This window comes from Mauremys mutica, chromosome 2 (genome assembly GCF_020497125.1).
Source record: "Mauremys mutica isolate MM-2020 ecotype Southern chromosome 2, ASM2049712v1, whole genome shotgun sequence".
In the NCBI taxonomy this organism is placed as follows: Eukaryota; Metazoa; Chordata; order Testudines; family Geoemydidae; genus Mauremys; species Mauremys mutica.
This window is the reverse complement of record NC_059073.1, coordinates 63,208,196-63,228,245: the sequence shown is the minus strand read 5'-3', so window position 1 is coordinate 63,228,245 and position 20,050 is coordinate 63,208,196. Positions and strand designations below refer to the sequence as shown.

The 20,050-nt window shown below is 54.7% G+C and overlaps 16 non-coding genes across 16 annotated transcripts; all 16 read left to right on the top strand.

Moving 5' to 3' along the window:
- The first annotated feature begins 2,054 nt into the window (after positions 1 to 2,054).
- Positions 2,055 to 2,127, top strand: TRNAA-AGC. Its single transcript has one exon. It is a non-coding gene; the product is annotated as a tRNA-Ala (tRNA).
- A 779-nt stretch (positions 2,128 to 2,906) lies between these two features.
- On the top strand, positions 2,907 to 2,996 carry TRNAY-GUA. Its single transcript is given in 2 exon segments — positions 2,907 to 2,943; positions 2,961 to 2,996. It is a non-coding gene; the product is annotated as a tRNA-Tyr (tRNA).
- Positions 2,997 to 4,122: 1,126 nt separating this feature from the next.
- On the top strand, positions 4,123 to 4,195 carry TRNAA-AGC. Its single transcript has one exon. It is a non-coding gene; the product is annotated as a tRNA-Ala (tRNA).
- Positions 4,196 to 4,976: 781 nt separating this feature from the next.
- On the top strand, positions 4,977 to 5,066 carry TRNAY-GUA. The gene is given in 2 exon segments: positions 4,977 to 5,013; positions 5,031 to 5,066. It is a non-coding gene; the product is annotated as a tRNA-Tyr (tRNA).
- A 1,974-nt stretch (positions 5,067 to 7,040) lies between these two features.
- Positions 7,041 to 7,130, top strand: TRNAY-GUA. Its single transcript is given in 2 exon segments — positions 7,041 to 7,077; positions 7,095 to 7,130. It is a non-coding gene; the product is annotated as a tRNA-Tyr (tRNA).
- A 1,979-nt stretch (positions 7,131 to 9,109) lies between these two features.
- On the top strand, positions 9,110 to 9,199 carry TRNAY-GUA. The gene is given in 2 exon segments: positions 9,110 to 9,146; positions 9,164 to 9,199. It is a non-coding gene; the product is annotated as a tRNA-Tyr (tRNA).
- A 1,127-nt stretch (positions 9,200 to 10,326) lies between these two features.
- On the top strand, positions 10,327 to 10,399 carry TRNAA-AGC. Its single transcript has one exon. It is a non-coding gene; the product is annotated as a tRNA-Ala (tRNA).
- A 779-nt stretch (positions 10,400 to 11,178) lies between these two features.
- On the top strand, positions 11,179 to 11,268 carry TRNAY-GUA. Its single transcript is given in 2 exon segments — positions 11,179 to 11,215; positions 11,233 to 11,268. It is a non-coding gene; the product is annotated as a tRNA-Tyr (tRNA).
- A 1,127-nt stretch (positions 11,269 to 12,395) lies between these two features.
- Positions 12,396 to 12,468, top strand: TRNAA-AGC. The gene has a single exon. It is a non-coding gene; the product is annotated as a tRNA-Ala (tRNA).
- Positions 12,469 to 13,247: 779 nt separating this feature from the next.
- TRNAY-GUA lies at positions 13,248 to 13,337 on the top strand. The gene is given in 2 exon segments: positions 13,248 to 13,284; positions 13,302 to 13,337. It is a non-coding gene; the product is annotated as a tRNA-Tyr (tRNA).
- Positions 13,338 to 14,467: 1,130 nt separating this feature from the next.
- On the top strand, positions 14,468 to 14,540 carry TRNAA-AGC. Its single transcript has one exon. It is a non-coding gene; the product is annotated as a tRNA-Ala (tRNA).
- A 779-nt stretch (positions 14,541 to 15,319) lies between these two features.
- Positions 15,320 to 15,409, top strand: TRNAY-GUA. Its single transcript is given in 2 exon segments — positions 15,320 to 15,356; positions 15,374 to 15,409. It is a non-coding gene; the product is annotated as a tRNA-Tyr (tRNA).
- Positions 15,410 to 16,536: 1,127 nt separating this feature from the next.
- Positions 16,537 to 16,609, top strand: TRNAA-AGC. The gene has a single exon. It is a non-coding gene; the product is annotated as a tRNA-Ala (tRNA).
- A 781-nt stretch (positions 16,610 to 17,390) lies between these two features.
- TRNAY-GUA lies at positions 17,391 to 17,480 on the top strand. Its single transcript is given in 2 exon segments — positions 17,391 to 17,427; positions 17,445 to 17,480. It is a non-coding gene; the product is annotated as a tRNA-Tyr (tRNA).
- A 1,126-nt stretch (positions 17,481 to 18,606) lies between these two features.
- TRNAA-AGC lies at positions 18,607 to 18,679 on the top strand. The gene has a single exon. It is a non-coding gene; the product is annotated as a tRNA-Ala (tRNA).
- A 777-nt stretch (positions 18,680 to 19,456) lies between these two features.
- TRNAY-GUA lies at positions 19,457 to 19,546 on the top strand. Its single transcript is given in 2 exon segments — positions 19,457 to 19,493; positions 19,511 to 19,546. It is a non-coding gene; the product is annotated as a tRNA-Tyr (tRNA).
- Positions 19,547 to 20,050: the final 504 nt, after the last annotated feature.

Sequence of the window (20,050 nt, the reverse complement as noted above, 5' to 3'; positions counted from 1 at the left end):
AACATTCTTGACACTGCACAGTTTTGTGGGTCGGTTCTTGTGACACTTTTTGCACCCTAAGGGATGCACCGATGTATTGCGCCTCCCTTGTAGCCAGTTCCATGGAGACAGCAATATCAACAGCCTTCTGTAATGTAAGCTGAGCCTCTGTCAGTAGGCGCTTCCGTATAGCTTCACAGTAGAGGCCACACACTAACCTGTCACGCAGGGCATCATTTAACATCTCTTTAAATTCACAGTCTTCTGCTAGCTTTTTTTTAATTGCTACAAATTGTACAACTGTTTCATCTTCCTTTTGGTCTCTTTTGTGGAACCTATATCTTTCAGCAATTACCAGTGGTTTTGGGGAAAAATGGGACCCCAGGATTTCCACAATGTCACTGTAAGATTTAGTCTCAAGCTTAACAGGGTGTAGTAAAAGCTGCGTAGCAGCGAGTAGGTTTTAGCCCCTACAACACTTAAGAATATTGGCATCTTCTACGCTTCTGTAATGTCATTTGCAATAACAAAAAGCTCAAAACGCTCAGTATACACATGCCACTGCTCTATATTCTCATCAAAAGTTTCCAGTGGCCTGGTCAGAGTAGCCATGATTTTTAGTTTCACTTTCACAGTCAATGCAAACAAGCAGTTTTTTGTTTGTTTGTTTGTTCTTTACCTTGACTTCTACTTCCTACTGTTACTGGAGCAGCACCGGAATCCCATCCTCGTCGCCACTTGTTATATCCTTGGGGGCAGCCAGTTTAGGAAGAAATCACTTCAGGCCAGACAGCAGACAGCTAAAAAAACTACCATTTTATTTACAGACACAGAGCTCACCCAACCAGCTGAAACTGGCTGGGCTATCCCCTAATAATCTAACTCAGTTGCCATAGGAACAAAAACCATGACAACCAAATACACAACAGCTGGTTCAACTCCGGCTCAAAGGAGTGGGCTTTTGTTTCCTCGGTTACACGCTCTTCTTTAGAGCGCCCACTCTGGCCACCGCCATGCTTTCCTCCATTCGTGCGAGACTGGCCGCTGGAAGTCTGCTGCATTTAAAGCACCACTTGCCACTACTTTCATCTACCACACCTGCTTCCAAGTACCTAGGCCACAGTTTACGCCTTTATAGGCAGAGTTCCTTTTTCTTCGCCCTCCCGCACTCACAGCGTAGACATCTAGCTATGGATCTCAGGCTTCGGAAGTGCCATTTATCACCCTGGTAGCGGGGCGCCTTTGTTCTTAACAGAGACCGGCCGTAGCTATGTTCCCAAGCCGTCTCCGGTGTTTTTTGCATGGGGCAGAGGTGCCGCGGGGACGTAGTTTCTGGTGGCAGGGAGTGGGGGAACGTAGGGGGAATAGGAAAGGCCCTTTAGTGGCTGAAAAGGAGAGTCCCTTGTCCTTCAGCCTCAACCGATTGTGTGCGCTGCTGACGGCGGGCTATTATGCTCAACGTTGTAGCAATGTGTGCGTTTCAGTGGTTTGCTCTCTCTTTGTCCATCTTTCCTCAGCGTCATAGAGCTCAGTTTACGGAGTAGAGTGAGGGAGCGGCTCCATTTCTTTCCGTTTTGGGCTTTTGTCCATCCCATTGGTAGAGCTGGGATTTCTTCGGGCAACCGTGATTGCACATAGTGTGTAAAAGGCTTCTGGCGGAGAATTGCTACAAGCCCGATCTGGCGGACTTTCTGGCAAGGAGCTGCCGGGCTATCCGTAGATAATCCGAAGCTTTGCTGTCCTTGACCTAGGCGGGCAGGGAGGCAACTCGTCCCCTTTCCTTTGCAGGTTTTGCTCTTCTTGTTGTCATGAACAGAGGCGTTAGGTGTGTGTGGGAGTGCAAGGCCTGGGCGTGTGTGAGTTTCTCTGATGGTCTCCGGAAAGGTTGGTTGAAAGGCAAGAAAGGGGAGCAGCGTTCTTTGCTATGCCACGTGTCCTTGTTGAGTGGAGGTCCTTTCCGAGGGGGTGTGCAAGCATAAAGGTAGTTTGTTTTGCGGTGTGAAGCGATCGCTGGATGGGGTTTGCGCTGAGTTGACAGTGCATGGCGGAGGGGGCGGGTCTCACGGTGTGGGCATGGGGAATTAGCTCAAATGGTAGAGCGCTCGCTTAGCATGTGAGAGGTAGCGGGATCGATACCCGCATTCTCCAGGCTGTTGCTCTTTCTCTTTGTTTCATCCCCACCCGCTTGCACCCACCTGCACCATTTAATGTCTGCGCAGAAAGGAGCGTTCCGGTCTGCTCTTGGCTTTGCGGTAAGCCTTTTGTCCTGAGGGAGCAAAAGGGGCAGCTTCTCTTTCAGGAGTGTGTGTGTGTGTGTGAGTTCTTTTCTGTTGCCAGTCGCTTTGTGTTTGTTTTTCCTGAGGTAGGCGTGGGAGGCCGAGACGGGTGTGAAAGGGTACGAGCGGGAATGTGTCAATTATTGACGAAGGGGAAGGGGAATGGACTGAGAAAATGTTGTGGTTTAAAAGGCCCCTTTGAAGCCAGGCAGGAGGCCGCAAACATGTTTTCCGTTGCACCACTGTCCCTATTCTGGGTGGGAATCAGGGCTGGGGTCCCAACATTGTGCTGCGCGTGCTTGAGACAATCCCGGGTCCCTTGCGGGTCAGCGGGAGGATGCGGCGTCCCGGCTAGCAGGCAGGGCTAGCGTCGCGCCCCCGGCGTTCCGTTCTTACCTTGCGGCCTTGTCTTCGTGCCATGCCTGTTAGGGAGCCTTTGAGTGGTAGCTGTGTGCGGGCTTCCCGGTGGATGAATTGAGGGTAGACTAGGCGGCTACCCAGCCCCCGGGGCAGCCGTGAGGGTGAAGGGCTAGGCGTGTGTCGCTTATTCCTTTCAAGGGCTGGGCAGAGGCAAGCCTATAATGATGAGTGAGTGCCAGTGGCAGTTCTGCCTGACACCTTGAGTGACTCGTGGCCCTTTGCTCCTGTCTTCCTTCGATAGCTCAGCTGGTAGAGCAGAGGACTGTAGGCTTCGCTCCCCTGGGAATCCTTAGGTCGCTGGTTCAACTCCGGCTCGAAAGAGTGGGCTTTTGTTTCCTCGGTTACACGCTCTTCTTTAGAGCGCCCACTCTGGCCACCGCCATGCTTTCCTCCATTCGTGCGAGACTGGCCGCTGGAAGTCTGCTGCATTTAAAGCACCGCTTGCCACTACTTTCATCTACCACACCTGCTTCCAAGTACCTAGGCCACAGTTTACGCCTTTATAGGCAGAGTTCCTTTTTCTTCGCCCTCCCGCACTCACAGCGTAGACATCTAGCTATGGATCTCAGGCTTCGGAAGTGCCATTTATCACCCTGGTAGCGGGGCGCCTTTGTTCTTAACAGAGACCGGCCGTAGCTATGTTCCCAAGCCGTCTCCGGTGTTTTTTGCATGGGGCAGAGGTGCCGCGGGGACGTAGTTTCTGGTGGCAGGGAGTGGGGAACGTAGGGGGAATAGGAAAGGCCCTTTAGTGGCTGAAAAGGAGAGTCCCTTGTCCTTCAGCCTCAACCGATTGTGTGCGCTGCTGACGGCGGGCTATTATGCTCAACGTTGTAGCAATGTGTGCGCTTCAGTGGTTTGCTCTCTCTTTGTCCATCTTTCCTCAGCGTCATAGAGCTCAGTTTACGGAGTAGAGTGAGGGAGCGGTTCCATTTCTTTCCGTTTTGGGCTTTTGTCCATCCCATTGGTAGAGCTGGGATTTCTTCGGGCAACCGTGATTGCACATAGTGTGTAAAAGGCTTCTGGCGGAGAATTGCTACAAGCCCGATCTGGCGGACTTTCTGGCAAGGAGCTGCCGGGCTATCCGTAGATAATCCGAAGCTTTGCTGTCCTTGGCCTAGGCGGGCAGGGAGGCAACTCGTCCCCTTTCCTTTGCAGGTTTTGCTCTTCTTGTTGTCATGAACAGAGGCGTTAGGTGTGTGTGGGAGTGCAAGGCCTGGGCGTGTGTGAGTTTCTCTGATGGTCTCCGGAAAGGTGTATTTGGTTGAAAGGCAAGAAAGGGGAGCAGCGTTCTTTGCTATGCCACGTGTCCTTGTTGAGTGGAGGTCCTTTCCGAGGGGGTGTGCAAGCATAAAGGTAGTTTGTTTTGCGGTGTGAAGCGATCGCTGGATGGGGTTTGCGCTGAGTTGACAGTGCATGGCGGAGGGGGCGGGTCTCACAGTGTGGGCATGGGGAATTAGCTCAAATGGTAGAGCGCTCGCTTAGCATGTGAGAGGTAGCGGGATCGATACCCGCATTCTCCAGGCTGTTGCTCTTTCTCTTTGTTTCATCCCCACCCGCTTGCACCCACCTGCACCATTTAATGTCTGCGCAGAAAGGAGCGTTCCGGTCCGCTCTTGGCTTTGCGGTAAGCCTTTTGTCCTGAGGGAGCAAAAGGGGCAGCTTCTCTTTCAGGAGTGTGTGTGTGTGTGTGTGAGTTCTTTTCTGTTGCCAGTCGCTTTGTGTTTGTTTTTCCTGAGGTAGGCGTGGGAGGCCGAGACGGGTGTGAAAGGGTACGAGCGGGAATGTGTCAATTATTGACGAAGGGGAAGGGGAATGGACTGAGAAAATGTTGTGGTTTAAAAGGCCCCTTTGAAGCCAGGCAGGAGGCCGCGAACATGTTTTCCGTTGCACCACCGTCCCTATTCTGGGTGGGAATCAGGGCTGGGGTCCCAACATTGTGCTGCGCGTGCTTGAGACAATCCCGGGTCCCTTGCGGGTCAGCGGGAGGATGCGGCGTCCCGGCTAGCAGGCAGGGCTAGCGTCGCGCCCCCGGCGTTCCGTTCTTACCTTGCGGCCTTGTCTTCGTGCCATGCCTGTTAGGGAGCCTTTGAGTGGTAGCTGTGTGCGGGCTTCCCGGTGGGTGAATTGAGGGTAGACTAGGCGGCTACCCAGCCCCCGGGGCAGCCGTGAGGGTGAAGGGCTAGGCGTGTGTCGCTTATTCCTTTCAAGGGCTGGGCAGAGGCAAGCCTATAATGATGAGTGAGTGCCAGTGGCAGTTCTGCCTGACACCTTGAGTGACTCGTGGCCCTTTACTCCTGTCTTCCTTCGATAGCTCAGCTGGTAGAGCGGAGGACTGTAGGCTTCACTCCCCTGGGAATCCTTAGGTCACTGGTTCAACTCCGGCTCGAAGGAGTGGGCTTTTGTTTCCTCGTTTACACGCTCTTCTTTAGAGCGCCCAATCTGGCCACCGCCATGCTTTCCTCCGTTCGTGCGAGACTGGCCGCTGGAAGTCTGCTGCATTTAAAGCACCACTTGCCACTACTTTCATCTACCACACCTGCTTCCAAGTACCTAGGCCACAGTTTACGCCTTTATAGGCAGAGTTCCTTTTTCTTCGCCCTCCCGCACGCACAGCGTAGACATCTAGCTATGGATCTCAGACTTGAGAAGTGCCATTTCTCCCCCTGGTAGCGGGGCGCCTTTGTCCTAAAAAAGACCGGCCGTAGCTATGTCCCCAAGCTGTCTCCGTTGTTTTTTGCATGGGGCAGAGGTGCCGCGGGGACGTAGTTTCTGGTGGCAGGGAGGAGAGGAACGTAGGGGGAAAAGGAAAGGCCCTTTAGCGGCTGAGAGTCCCTTGTCCTTCAGGCTCAACCTTTTGTGTGCGCTGTTGACGGTGGGCTATTACGCTCAACGTTGTAGCAATGTGTGCGTTTCAGTAGTTCGCTCTCTCTTTGTCCATCTTTCCTGAGCGTCATAGAGCTCAGTTGATGGAGTAGAGTGAGGGAGCGGTTCCATTTCTTTCCGTTTTGGGCTTTTGTCCATCCCATTGGTAGAGCTGGGATTTCTTCGGGCAACCGTGATTGCACATAGTGTGTAAAAGGCTTCTGGCGGAGAATTGCTACAAGCCCGATCTGGCGGACTTTCTGGCAAGGAGCTGCCGGGCTATCCGTAGATAATCCGAAGCTTTGCTGTCCTTGGCCTAGGCGGGCAGGGAGGCAACTCGTCCCCTTTCCTTTGCAGGTTTTGCTCTTCTTGTTGTCATGAACAGAGGCGTTAGGTGTGTGTGGGAGTGCAAGGCCTGGGCGTGTGTGAGTTTCTCTGATGGTTTCCGGAAAGGTGTATTTGGTTGAAAGGCAAGAAAGGGGAGCAGCGTTCTTTGCTATGCCACGTGTCCTTGTTGAGTGGAGGTCCTTTCCGAGGGGGTGTGCAAGCATAAAGGTAGTTTGTTTTGCGGTGTGAAGCGATCGCTGGATGGGGTTTGCGCTGAGTTGACAGTGCGTGGCGGAGGGGGCGGGTCTCACAGTGTGGGCATGGGGAATTAGCTCAAATGGTAGAGCGCTCGCTTAGCATGTGAGAGGTAGCGGGATTGATACCCGCATTCTCCAGGCTGTTGCTCTTTCTCTTTGTTTCATCCCCACCCGCTTGCACCCACCTGCACCATTTAATGTCTGCGCAGAAAGGAGCGTTCCGGTCCGCTCTTGGCTTTGCGGTAAGCCTTTTGTCCTGAGGGAGCAAAAGGGGCAGCTTCTCTTTCAGGAGTGTGTGTGTGTGTGTGTGAGTTCTTTTCTGTTGCCAGTCGCTTTGTGTTTGTTTTTCCTGAGGTAGGCGTGGGAGGCCGAGACGGGTGTGAAAGGGTACGAGCGGGAATGTGTCAATTATTGATGAAGGGGAAGGGGAATGGACTGAGAAAATGTTGTGGTTTAAAAGGCCCCTTTGAAGCCAGGCAGGAGGCCGCGAACATGTTTTCCGTTGCACCACCGTCCCTATTCTGGGTGGGAATCAGGGCTGGGGTCCCAACATTGTGCTGCGCGTGCTTGAGACAATCCCGGGTCCCTTGCGGGTCAGCGGGAGGATGCGGCGTCCCGGCTAGCAGGCAGGGCTAGCGTCGCGCCCCCGGCGTTCCGTTCTCACCTTGCGGCCTTGTCTTCGTGCCATGCCTGTTAGGGAGACTTTGAGTGGTAGCTGTGTGCGGGCTTCCCGGTGGGTGAATTGAGGGTAGACTAGGTGGCTACCCAGCCCCCGGGGCAGCCGTGAGGGTGAAGGGCTAGGCGTGTGTCGCTTATTCCTTTCAAGGGCTGGGCAGAGGCAAGCCTATAATGATGAGTGAGTGCCAGTGGCAGTTCTGCCTGACACCTTGAGTGACTCGTGGCCCTTTGCTCCTGTCTTCCTTCGATAGCTCAGCTGGTAGAGCGGAGGACTGTAGGCTTCGCTCCCCTGGGAATCCTTAGGTCGCTGGTTCAACTCCGGCTCGAAGGAGTGGGCTTTTGTTTCCTCGGTTACACGCTCTTCTTTAGAGCGCCCACTCTGGCCACCGCCATGCTTTCCTCCATTCGTGCGAGACTGGCCGCTGGAAGTCTGCTGCATTTAAAGCACCGCTTGCCACTACTTTCATCTACCACACCTGCTTCCAAGTACCTAGGCCACAGTTTACGCCTTTATAGGCAGAGTTCCTTTTTCTTCGCCCTCCCGCACTCACAGCGTAGACATCTAGCTATGGATCTCAGGCTTCGGAAGTGCCATTTATCACCCTGGTAGCTGGGCGCCTTTGTTCTTAACAGAGACCGGCCGTAGCTATGTTCCCAAGCCGTCTCCGGTGTTTTTTGCATGGGGCAGAGGTGCCGCGGGGACGTAGTTTCTGGTGGCAGGGAGTGGGGGAACGTAGGGGGAATAGGAAAGGCCCTTTAGTGGCTGAAAAGGAGAGTCCCTTGTCCTTCAGCCTCAACCGATTGTGTGCGCTGCTGACGGCGGGCTATTATGCTCAACGTTGTAGCAATGTGTGCGTTTCAGTGGTTTGCTCTCTCTTTGTCCATCTTTCCTCAGCGTCATAGAGCTCAGTTTACGGAGTAGAGTGAGGGAGCGGTTCCGTTTCTTTCCGTTTTGGGCTTTTGTCCATCCCATTGGTAGAGCTGGGATTTCTTCGGGCAACCGTGATTGCACATAGTGTGTAAAAGGCTTCTGGCGGAGAATTGCTACAAGCCCGATCTGGCGGACTTTCTGGCAAGGAGCTGCCGGGCTATCCGTAGATAATCCGAAGCTTTGCTGTCCTTGGCCTAGGCGGGCAGGGAGGCAACTCGTCCCCTTTCCTTTGCAGGTTTTGCTCTTCTTGTTGTCATGAACAGAGGCGTTAGGTGTGTGTGGGAGTGCAAGGCCTGGGCGTGTGTGAGTTTCTCTGATGGTCTCCGGAAAGGTGTATTTGGTTGAAAGGCAAGAAAGGGGAGCAGCGTTCTTTGCTATGCCACGTGTCCTTGTTGAGTGGAGGTCCTTTCCGAGGGGGTGTGCAAGCATAAAGGTAGTTTGTTTTGCGGTGTGAAGCGATCGCTGGATGGGGTTTGCGCTGAGTTGACAGTGCGTGGCAGAGGGGGCGGGTCTCACAGTGTGGGCATGGGGAATGAGCTCAAATGGTAGAGCGCTCGCTTCGCATGTGAGAGGTAGCGGGATCGATACCCGCATTCTCCAGGCTGTTGCTCTTTCTCTTTGTTTCATCCCCACCCGCTTGCACCCACCTGCACCATTTAATGTCTGCGCAGAAAGGAGCGTTCCGGTCCGCTCTTGGCTTTGCGGTAAGCCTTTTGTCCTGAGGGAGCAAAAGGGGCAGCTTCTCTTTCAGGAGTGTGTGTGTGTGTGTGAGTTCTTTTCTGTTGCCAGTCGCTTTGTGTTTGTTTTTCCTGAGGTAGGCGTGGGAGGCCGAGACGGGTGTGAAAGGGTACGAGCGGGAATGTGTCAATTATTGACGAAGGGGAAGGGGAATGGACTGAGAAAATGTTGTGGTTTAAAAGGCCCCTTTGAAGCCAGGCAGGAGGCCGCGAACATGTTTTCCGTTGCACCACCGTCCCTATTCTGGGTGGGAATCAGGGCTGGGGTCCCAACATTGTGCTGCGCGTGCTTGAGACAATCCCGGGTCCCTTGCGGGTCAGCGGGAGGATGCGGCGTCCCAGCTAGCAGGCAGGGCTAGCGTCACGCCCCCGGCGTTCCGTTCTTACCTTGCGGCCTTGTCTTCGTGCCATGCCTGTTAGGGAGCCTTTGAGTGGTAGCTGTGTGCGGGCTTCCCGGTGGGTGAATTGAGGGTAGACTAGGCGGCTACCCAGCCCCCGGGGCAGCCGTGAGGGTGAAGGGCTAGGCGTGTGTCGCTTATTCCTTTCAAGGGCTGGGCAGAGGCAAGCCTATAATGATGAGTGAGTGCCAGTGGCAGTTCTGCCTGACACCTTGAGTGACTCGTGGCCCTTTGCTCCTGTCTTCCTTCGATAGCTCAGCTGGTAGAGCGGAGGACTGTAGGCTTCGCTCCCCTGGGAATCCTTAGGTCGCTGGTTCAACTCCGGCTCGAAGGAGTGGGCTTTTGTTTCCTCGGTTACACGCTCTTCTTTAGAGCGCCCACTCTGGCCACCGCCATGCTTTCCTCCATTCGTGCGAGACTGGCCGCTGGAAGTCTGCTGCATTTAAAGCACCACTTGCCACTACTTTCATCTACCACACCTGCTTCCAAGTACCTAGGCCACAGTTTACGCCTTTATAGGCAGAGTTCCTTTTTCTTCGCCCTCCCGCACTCACAGCGTAGACATCTAGCTATGGATCTCAGGCTTCGGAAGTGCCATTTATCACCCTGGTAGCGGGGCGCCTTTGTTCTTAACAGAGACCGGCCGTAGCTATGTTCCCAAGCCGTCTCCGGTGTTTTTTGCATGGGGCAGAGGTGCCGCGGGGACGTAGTTTCTGGTGGCAGGGAGTGGGGGAACGTAGGGGGAATAGGAAAGGCCCTTTAGTGGCTGAAAAGGAGAGTCCCTTGTCCTTCAGCCTCAACCGATTGTGTGCGCTGCTGACGGCGGGCTATTATGCTCAACGTTGTAGCAATGTGTGCGTTTCAGTGGTTTGCTCTCTCTTTGTCCATCTTTCCTCAGCGTCATAGAGCTCAGTTTACGGAGTAGAGTGAGGGAGCGGTTCCGTTTCTTTCCGTTTTGGGCTTTTGTCCATCCCATTGGTAGAGCTGGGATTTCTTCGGGCAACCGTGATTGCACATAGTGTGTAAAAGGCTTCTGGCGGAGAATTGCTACAAGCCCGATCTGGCGGACTTTCTGGCAAGGAGCTGCCGGGCTATCCGTAGATAATCCGAAGCTTTGCTGTCCTTGGCCTAGGCGGGCAGGGAGGCAACTCGTCCCCTTTCCTTTGCAGGTTTTGCTCTTCTTGTTGTCATGAACAGAGGCGTTAGGTGTGTGTGGGAGTGCAAGGCCTGGGCGTGTGTGAGTTTCTCTGATGGTCTCCGGAAAGGTGTATTTGGTTGAAAGGCAAGAAAGGGGAGCAGCGTTCTTTGCTATGCCACGTGTCCTTGTTGAGTGGAGGTCCTTTCCGAGGGGGTGTGCAAGCATAAAGGTAGTTTGTTTTGCGGTGTGAAGCGATCGCTGGATGGGGTTTGCGCTGAGTTGACAGTGCGTGGCAGAGGGGGCGGGTCTTACAGTGTGGGCATGGGGAATTAGCTCAAATGGTAGAGCGCTCGCTTAGCATGTGAGAGGTAGCGGGATCGATACCCGCATTCTCCAGGCTGTTGCTCTTTCTCTTTGTTTCATCCCCACCCGCTTGCACCCACCTGCACCATTTAATGTCTGCGCAGAAAGGAGCGTTCCGGTCCGCTCTTGGCTTTGCGGTAAGCCTTTTGTCCTGAGGGAGCAAAAGGGGCAGCTTCTCTTTCAGGAGTGTGTGTGTGTGTGTGAGTTCTTTTCTGTTGCCAGTCGCTTTGTGTTTGTTTTTCCTGAGGTAGGCGTGGGAGGCCGAGACGGGTGTGAAAGGGTACGAGCGGGAATGTGTCAATTATTGACGAAGGGGAAGGGGAATGGACTGAGAAAATGTTGTGGTTTAAAAGGCCCCTTTGAAGCCAGGCAGGAGGCCGCGAACATGTTTTCCGTTGCACCACCGTCCCTATTCTGGGTGGGAATCAGGGCTGGGGTCCCAACATTGTGCTGCGCGTGCTTGAGACAATCCCAGGTCCCTTGCGGGTCAGCGGGAGGATGCGGCGTCCCGGCTAGCAGGCAGGGCTAGCGTCGCGCCCCCGGCGTTCCGTTCTCACCTTGCGGCCTTGTCTTCGTGCCATGCCTGTTAGGGAGCCTTTGAGTGGTAGCTGTGTGCGGGCTTCCCGGTGGGTGAATTGAGGGTAGACTAGGCGGCTACCCAGCCCCCGGGGCAGCCGTGAGGGTGAAGGGCTAGGCGTGTGTCGCTTATTCCTTTCAAGGGCTGGGCAGAGGCAAGCCTATAATGATGAGTGAGTGCCAGTGGCAGTTCTGCCTGACACCTTGAGTGACTCGTGGCCCTTTGCTCCTGTCTTCCTTCGATAGCTCAGCTGGTAGAGCAGAGGACTGTAGGCTTCACTCCCCTGGGAATCCTTAGGTCGCTGGTTCAACTCCGGCTCGAAGGAGTGGGCTTTTGTTTCCTCGGTTACACGCTCTTCTTTAGAGCGCCCACTCTGGCCACCGCCATGCTTTCCTCCATTCGTGCGAGACTGGCCGCTGGAAGTCTGCTGCATTTAAAGCACCGCTTGCCACTACTTTCATCTACCACACCTGCTTCCAAGTACCTAGGCCACAGTTTACGCCTTTATAGGCAGAGTTCCTTTTTCTTCGCCCTCCCGCACTCACAGCGTAGACATCTAGCTATGGATCTCAGGCTTCGGAAGTGCCATTTATCACCCTGGTAGCGGGGCGCCTTTGTTCTTAACAGAGACCGGCCGTAGCTATGTTCCCAAGCCGTCTCCGGTGTTTTTTGCATGGGGCAGAGGTGCCGCGGGGACGTAGTTTCTGGTGGCAGGGAGTGGGGGAACGTAGGGGGAATAGGAAAGGCCCTTTAGTGGCTGAAAAGGAGAGTCCCTTGTCCTTCAGCCTCAACCGATTGTGTGCGCTGCTGACGGCGGGCTATTATGCTCAACGTTGTAGCAATGTGTGCGTTTCAGTGGTTTGCTCTCTCTTTGTCCATCTTTCCTCAGCGTCATAGAGCTCAGTTTACGGAGTAGAGTGAGGGAGCGGTTCCGTTTCTTTCCGTTTTGGGCTTTTGTCCATCCCATTGGTAGAGCTGGGATTTCTTCGGGCAACCGTGATTGCACATAGTGTGTAAAAGGCTTCTGGCGGAGAATTGCTACAAGCCCGATCTGGCGGACTTTCTGGCAAGGAGCTGCCGGGCTATCCGTAGATAATCCGAAGCTTTGCTGTCCTTGGCCTAGGCGGGCAGGGAGGCAACTCGTCCCCTTTCCTTTGCAGGTTTTGCTCTTCTTGTTGTCATGAACAGAGGCGTTAGGTGTGTGTGGGAGTGCAAGGCCTGGGCGTGTGTGAGTTTCTCTGATGGTCTCCGGAAAGGTGTATTTGGTTGAAAGGCAAGAAAGGGGAGCAGCGTTCTTTGCTATGCCACGTGTCCTTGTTGAGTGGAGGTCCTTTCCGAGGGGGTGTGCAAGCATAAAGGTAGTTTGTTTTGCGGTGTGAAGCGATCGCTGGATGGGGTTTGCGCTGAGTTGACAGTGCGTGGCGGAGGGGGCGGGTCTCACAGTGTGGGCATGGGGAATTAGCTCAAATGGTAGAGCACTCGCTTAGCATGTGAGAGGTAGCGGGATCGATACCCGCATTCTCCAGGCTGTTGCTCTTTCTCTTTGTTTCATCCCCACCCGCTTGCACCCACCTGCACCATTTAATGTCTGCGCAGAAAGGAGCGTTCCGGTCCGCTCTTGGCTTTGCGGTAAGCCTTTTGTCCTGAGGGAGCAAAAGGGGCAGCTTCTCTTTCAGGAGTGTGTGTGTGTGTGTGAGTTCTTTTCTGTTGCCAGTCGCTTTGTGTTTGTTTTTCCTGAGGTAGGCGTGGGAGGCCGAGACGGGTGTGAAAGGGTACGAGCGGGAATGTGTCAATTATTGACGAAGGGGAAGGGGAATGGACTGAGAAAATGTTGTGGTTTAAAAGGCCCCTTTGAAGCCAGGCAGGAGGCCGCGAACATGTTTTCCGTTGCACCACCGTCCCTATTCTGGGTGGGAATCAGGGCTGGGGTCCCAACATTGTGCTGCGCGTGCTTGAGACAATCCCGGGTCCCTTGCGGGTCAGCGGGAGGATGCGGCGTCCCGGCTAGCAGGCAGGGCTAGCGTCGCGCCCCCGGCGTTCCGTTCTCACCTTGCGGCCTTGTCTTCGTGCCATGCCTGTTAGGGAGACTTTGAGTGGTAGCTGTGTGCGGGCTTCCCGGTGGGTGAATTGAGGGTAGACTAGGCGGCTACCCAGCCCCCGGGGCAGCCGTGAGGGTGAAGGGCTAGGCGTGTGTCGCTTATTCCTTTCAAGGGCTGGGCAGAGGCAAGCCTATAATGATGAGTGAGTGCCAGTGGCAGTTCTGCCTGACACCTTGAGTGACTCGTGGCCCTTTGCTCCTGTCTTCCTTCGATAGCTCAGCTGGTAGAGCGGAGGACTGTAGGCTTCGCTCTCCTGGGAATCCTTAGGTCGCTGGTTCAACTCCGGCTCGAAGGAGTGGGCTTTTGTTTCCTCGGTTACACGCTCTTCTTTAGAGCGCCCACTCTGGCCACCGCCATGCTTTCCTCCATTCGTGCGAGACTGGCCGCTGGAAGTCTGCTGCATTTAAAGCACCGCTTGCCACTACTTTCATCTACCACACCTGCTTCCAAGTACCTAGGCCACAGTTTACGCCTTTATAGGCAGAGTTCCTTTTTCTTCGCCCTCCCGCACTCACAGCGTAGACATCTAGCTATGGATCTCAGGCTTCGGAAGTGCCATTTATCACCCTGGTAGCGGGGCGCCTTTGTTCTTAACAGAGACCGGCCGTAGCTATGTTCCCAAGCCGTCTCCGGTGTTTTTTGCATGGGGCAGAGGTGCCGCGGGGACGTAGTTTCTGGTGGCAGGGAGTGGGGGAACGTAGGGGGAATAGGAAAGGCCCTTTAGTGGCTGAAAAGGAGAGTCCCTTGTCCTTCAGGCTCAACCTTTTGTGTGCGCTGTTGACGGTGGGCTATTACGCTCAACGTTGTAGCAATGTGTGCGTTTCAGTAGTTCGCTCTCTCTTTGTCCATCTTTCCTGAGCGTCATAGAGCTCAGTTGATGGAGTAGTGTGAGTAGGGAGCGGTTGCATTTCTTTCGGTTTGGGGCTTTTGTCCATCCCCTTTGTAGAGCTGGGATTTCTTCGGGCAACCGTGATTGCACATAATGTGTAAAAGGCTTCTGGCGGAGAATTGCTACAAGCCCGATCTGGCGGACTTTCTGGCAAGGAGCTGCCGGGCTATCCGTAGATAATCCGAAGCTTTGCTGTCCTTGGCCTAGGCGGGCAGGGAGGCAACTCGTCCCCTTTCCTTTGCAGGTTTTGCTCTTCTTGTTGTCATGAACAGAGGCGTTAGGTGTGTGTGGGAGTGCAAGGCCTGGGCGTGTGTGAGTTTCTCTGATGGTCTCCGGAAAGGTGTATTTGGTTGAAAGGCAAGAAAGGGGAGCAGCGTTCTTTGCTATGCCACGTGTCCTTGTTGAGTGGAGGTCCTTTCCGAGGGGGTGTGCAAGCATAAAGGTAGTTTGTTTTGCGGTGTGAAGCGATCGCTGGATGGGGTTTGCGCTGAGTTGACAGTGCGTGGCGGAGGGGGCGGGTCTCACAGTGTGGGCATGGGGAATTAGCTCAAATGGTAGAGCGCTCGCTTAGCATGTGAGAGGTAGCGGGATCGATACCCGCATTCTCCAGGCTGTTGCTCTTTCTCTTTGTTTCATCCCCACCCGCTTGCACCCACCTGCACCATTTAATGTCTGCGCAGAAAGGAGCGTTCCGGTCCGCTCTTGGCTTTGCGGTAAGCCTTTTGTCCTGAGGGAGCAAAAGGGGCAGCTTCTCTTTCAGGAGTGTGTGTGTGTGTGTGAGTTCTTTTCTGTTGCCAGTCGCTTTGTGTTTGTTTTTCCTGAGGTAGGCGTGGGAGGCCGAGACGGGTGTGAAAGGGTACGAGCGGGAATGTGTCAATTATTGACGAAGGGGAAGGGGAATGGACTGAGAAAATGTTGTGGTTTAAAAGGCCCCTTTGAAGCCAGGCAGGAGGCCGCGAACATGTTTTCCGTTGCACCACCGTCCCTATTCTGGGTGGGAATCAGGGCTGGGGTCCCAACATTGTGCTGCGCGTGCTTGAGACAATCCCGGGTCCCTTGCGGGTCAGCAGGAGGATGCGGCGTCCCGGCTAGCAGGCAGGGCTAGCGTCGCGCCCCCGGCGTTCCGTTCTCACCTTGCGGCCTTGTCTTCGTGCCATGCCTGTTAGGGAGACTTTGAGTGGTAGCTGTGTGCGGGCTTCCCGGTGGGTGAATTGAGGGTAGACTAGGCGGCTACCCAGCCCCCGGGGCAGCCGTGAGGGTGAAGGGCTAGGCGTGTGTCGCTTATTCCTTTCAAGGGCTGGGCAGAGGCAAGCCTATAATGATGAGTGAGTGCCAGTGGCAGTTCTGCCTGACACCTTGAGTGACTCGTGGCCCTTTGCTCCTGTCTTCCTTCGATAGCTCAGCTGGTAGAGCGGAGGACTGTAGGCTTCGCTCTCCTGGGAATCCTTAGGTCGCTGGTTCAACTCCGGCTCGAAGGAGTGGGCTTTTGTTTCCTCGGTTACACGCTCTTCTTTAGAGCGCCCACTCTGGCCACCGCCATGCTTTCCTCCATTCGTGCGAGACTGGCCGCTGGAAGTCTGCTGCATTTAAAGCACCGCTTGCCACTACTTTCATCTACCACACCTGCTTCCAAGTACCTAGGCCACAGTTTACGCCTTTATAGGCAGAGTTCCTTTTTCTTCGCCCTCCCGCACTCACAGCGTAGACATCTAGCTATGGATCTCAGGCTTCGGAAGTGCCATTTATCACCCTGGTAGCGGGGCGCCTTTGTTCTTAACAGAGACCGGCCGTAGCTATGTTCCCAAGCCGTCTCCGGTGTTTTTTGCATGGGGCAGAGGTGCCGCGGGGACGTAGTTTCTGGTGGCAGGGAGTGGGGGAACGTAGGGGGAATAGGAAAGGCCCTTTAGTGGCTGAAAAGGAGAGTCCCTTGTCCTTCAGCCTCAACCGATTGTGTGCGCTGCTGACAGCGGGCTATTATGCTCAACGTTGTAGCAATGTGTGCGTTTCAGTGGTTTGCTCTCTCTTTGTCCATCTTTCCTCAGCGTCATAGAGCTCAGTTTACGGAGTAGAGTGAGGGAGCGGTTCCATTTCTTTCCGTTTTGGGCTTTTGTCCATCCCATTGGTAGAGCTGGGATTTCTTCGGGCAACCGTGATTGCACATAGTGTGTAAAAGGCTTCTGGCGGAGAATTGCTACAAGCCCGATCTGGCGGACTTTCTGGCAAGGAGCTGCCGGGCTATCCGTAGATAATCCGAAGCTTTGCTGTCCTTGGCCTAGGCGGGCAGGGAGGCAACTCGTCCCCTTTCCTTTGCAGGTTTTGCTCTTCTTGTTGTCATGAACAGAGGCGTTAGGTGTGTGTGGGAGTGCAAGGCCTGGGCGTGTGTGAGTTTCTCTGATGGTCTCCGGAAAGGTGTATTTGGTTGAAAGGCAAGAAAGGGGAGCAGCGTTCTTTGCTATGCCACGTGTCCTTGTTGAGTGGAGGTCCTTTCCGAGGGGGTGTGCAAGCATAAATGTAGTTTGTTTTGCGGTGTGAAGCGATCGCTGGATGGGGTTTGCGCTGAGTTGACAGTGCGTGGCAGAGGGGGCGGGTCTTACAGTGTGGGCATGGGGAATTAGCTCAAATGGTAGAGCGCTCGCTTAGCATGTGAGAGGTAGCGGGATCGATACCCGCATTCTCCAGGCTGTTGCTCTTTCTCTTTGTTTCATCCCCACCCGCTTGCACCCACCTGCACCATTTAATGTCTGCGCAGAAAGGAGCGTTCCGGTCCGCTCTTGGCTTTGCGGTAAGCCTTTTGTCCTGAGGGAGCAAAAGGGGCAGCTTCTCTTTCAGGAGTGTGTGTGTGTGTGTGTGAGTTCTTTTCTGTTGCCAGTCGCTTTGTGTTTGTTTTTCCTGAGGTAGGCGTGGGAGGCCGAGACGGGTGTGAAAGGGTACGAGCGGGAATGTGTCAATTATTGACGAAGGGGAAGGGGAATGGACTGAGAAAATGTTGTGGTTTAAAAGGCCCCTTTGAAGCCAGGCAGGAGGCCGCGAACATGTTTTCCGTTGCACCACCGTCCCTATTCTGGGTGGGAATCAGGGCTGGGGTCCCAACATTGTGCTGCGCGTGCTTGAGACAATCCCGGGTCCCTTGCGGGTCAGCGGGAGGATGCGGCGTCCCGGCTAGCAGGCAGGGCTAGCGTCGCGCCCCCGGCGTTCCGTTCTTACCTTGCGGCCTTGTCTTCGTGCCATGCCTGTTAGGGAGCCTTTGAGTGGTAGCTGTGTGCGGGCTTCCCGGTGGGTGAATTGAGGGTAGACTAGGCGGCTACCCAGCCCCCGGGGCAGCCGTGAGGGTGAAGGGCTAGGCGTGTGTCGCTTATTCCTTTCAAGGGCTGGGCAGAGGCAAGCCTATAATGATGAGTGAGTGCCAGTGGCAGTTCTGCCTGACACCTTGAGTGACTCGTGGCCCTTTGCTCCTGTCTTCCTTCGATAGCTCAGCTGGTAGAGCAGAGGACTGTAGGCTTCGCTCCCCTGGGAATCCTTAGGTCGCTGGTTCAACTCCGGCTCGAAGGAGTGGGCTTTTGTTTCCTCGGTTACACGCTCTTCTTTAGAGCGCCCACTCTGGCCACCGCCATGCTTTCCTCCATTCGTGCGAGACTGGCCGCTGGAAACCTGCTGCATGTAAAGCACCATTTGCCACTTCTTTCATCTACCACACCCGCTTCCAAGTACCTAGGCCACAGTTTAGGCCTCTGTAGGCAGAGTTCCTTTTTCTTCGCCCTCCCGCACGCACAGCGTAGACATCCAGCTATGGATCTCAGACTTGAGAAGTGCCATTTCTCCCCCTGGTAGCGGGGCGCCTTTGTCCTAAAAAAGACCGGCCGTAGCTATGTCCCCAAGCTGTCTTCGGTGTTTTTTGCATGGGGCAGAGGTGCCGCGGGGACGTAGTTTCTGGTGGCAGGGAGTGGGGGAACGTAGGGGGAATAGGAAAGGCCCTTTAGTGGCTGAAAAGGAGAGTCCCTTGTCCTTCAGCCTCAACCGATTGTGTGCGCTGCTGACGGCGGGCTATTATGCTCAACGTTGTAGCAATGTGTGCGTTTCAGTGGTTTGCTCTCTCTTTGTCCATCTTTCCTCAGCGTCATAGAGCTCAGTTTACGGAGTAGAGTGAGGGAGCGGTTCCATTTCTTTCCGTTTTGGGCTTTTGTCCATCCCATTGGTAGAGCTGGGATTTCTTCGGGCAACCGTGATTGCACATAGTGTGTAAAAGGCTTCTGGCGGAGAATTGCTACAAGCCCGATCTGGCGGACTTTCTGGCAAGGAGCTGCCGGGCTATCCGTAGATAATCCGAAGCTTTGCTGTCCTTGGCCTAGGCGGGCAGGGAGGCAACTCGTCCCCTTTCCTTTGCAGGTTTTGCTCTTCTTGTTGTCATGAACAGAGGCGTTAGGTGTGTGTGGGAGTGCAAGGCCTGGGCGTGTGTGAGTTTCTCTGATGGTCTCCGGAAAGGTGTATTTGGTTGAAAGGCAAGAAAGGGGAGCAGCGTTCTTTGCTATGCCACGTGTCCTTGTTGAGTGGAGGTCCTTTCCGAGGGGGTGTGCAAGCATAAAGGTAGTTTGTTTTGCGGTGTGAAGCGATCGCTGGATGGGGTTTGCGCTGAGTTGACAGTGCGTGGCAGAGGGGGCGGGTCTTACAGTGTGGGCATGGGGAATTAGCTCAAATGGTAGAGCGCTCGCTTAGCATGTGAGAGGTAGCGGGATCGATACCCGCATTCTCCAGGCTGTTGCTCTTTCTCTTTGTTTCATTCCCACCCGCTTGCACCCACCTGCACCATTTAATGTCTGCGCAGAAAGGAGCGTTCCGGTCCGCTCTTGGCTTTGCGGTAAGCCTTTTGTCCTGAGGGAGCAAAAGGGGCAGCTTCTCTTTCAGGAGTGTGTGTGTGTGTGAGTTCTTTTCTGTTGCCAGTCGCTTTGTGTTTGTTTTTCCTGAGGTAGGCGTGGGAGGCCGAGACGGGTGTGAAAGGGTACGAGCGGGAATGTGTCAATTATTGACGAAGGGGAAGGGGAATGGACTGAGAAAATGTTGTGGTTTAAAAGGCCCCTTTGAAGCCAGGCAGGAGGCCGCGAACATGTTTTCCGTTGCACCACCGTCCCTATTCTGGGTGGGAATCAGGGCTGGGGTCCCAACATTGTGCTGCGCGTGCTTGAGACAATCCCGGGTCCCTTGCGGGTCAGCGGGAGGATGCGGCGTCCCGGCTAGCAGGCAGGGCTAGCGTCGCGCCCCCGGCGTTCCGTTCTCACCTTGCGGCCTTGTCTTCGTGCCATGCCTGTTAGGGAGCCTTTGAGTGGTAGCTGTGTGCGGGCTTCCCGGTGGGTGAATTGAGGGTAGACTAGGCGGCTACCCAGCCCCCGGGGCAGCCGTGAGGGTGAAGGGCTATGCGTGTGTCGCTTATTCCTTTCAAGGGCTGGGCAGAGGCAAGCCTATAATGATGAGTGAGTGCCAGTGGCAGTTCTGCCTGACACCTTGAGTGACTCGTGGCCCTTTGCTCCTGTCTTCCTTCGATAGCTCAGCTGGTAGAGCGGAGGACTGTAGGCTTCGCTCCCCTGGGAATCCTTAGGTCGCTGGTTCAACTCCGGCTCGAAGGAGTGGGCTTTTGTTTCCTCGGTTACACGCTCTTCTTTAGAGCGCCCACTCTGGCCACCGCCATGCTTTCCTCCATTCGTGCGAGACTGGCCGCTGGAAGTCTGCTGCATTTAAAGCACCACTTGCCACTACTTTCATCTACCACACCTGCTTCCAAGTACCTAGGCCACAGTTTACGCCTTTATAGGCAGAGTTCCTTTTTCTTCGCCCTCCCGCACTCACAGCGTAGACATCTAGCTATGGATCTCAGGCTTCGGAAGTGCCATTTATCACCCTGGTAGCGGGGCGCCTTTGTTCTTAACAGAGACCGGCCGTAGCTATGTTCCCAAGCCGTCTCCGGTGTTTTTTGCATGGGGCAGAGGTGCCGCGGGGACGTAGTTTCTGGTGGCAGGGAGTGGGGGAACGTAGGGGGAATAGGAAAGGCCCTTTAGTGGCTGAAAAGGAGAGTCCCTTGTCCTTCAGCCTCAACCGATTGTGTGCGCTGCTGACGGCGGGCTATTATGCTC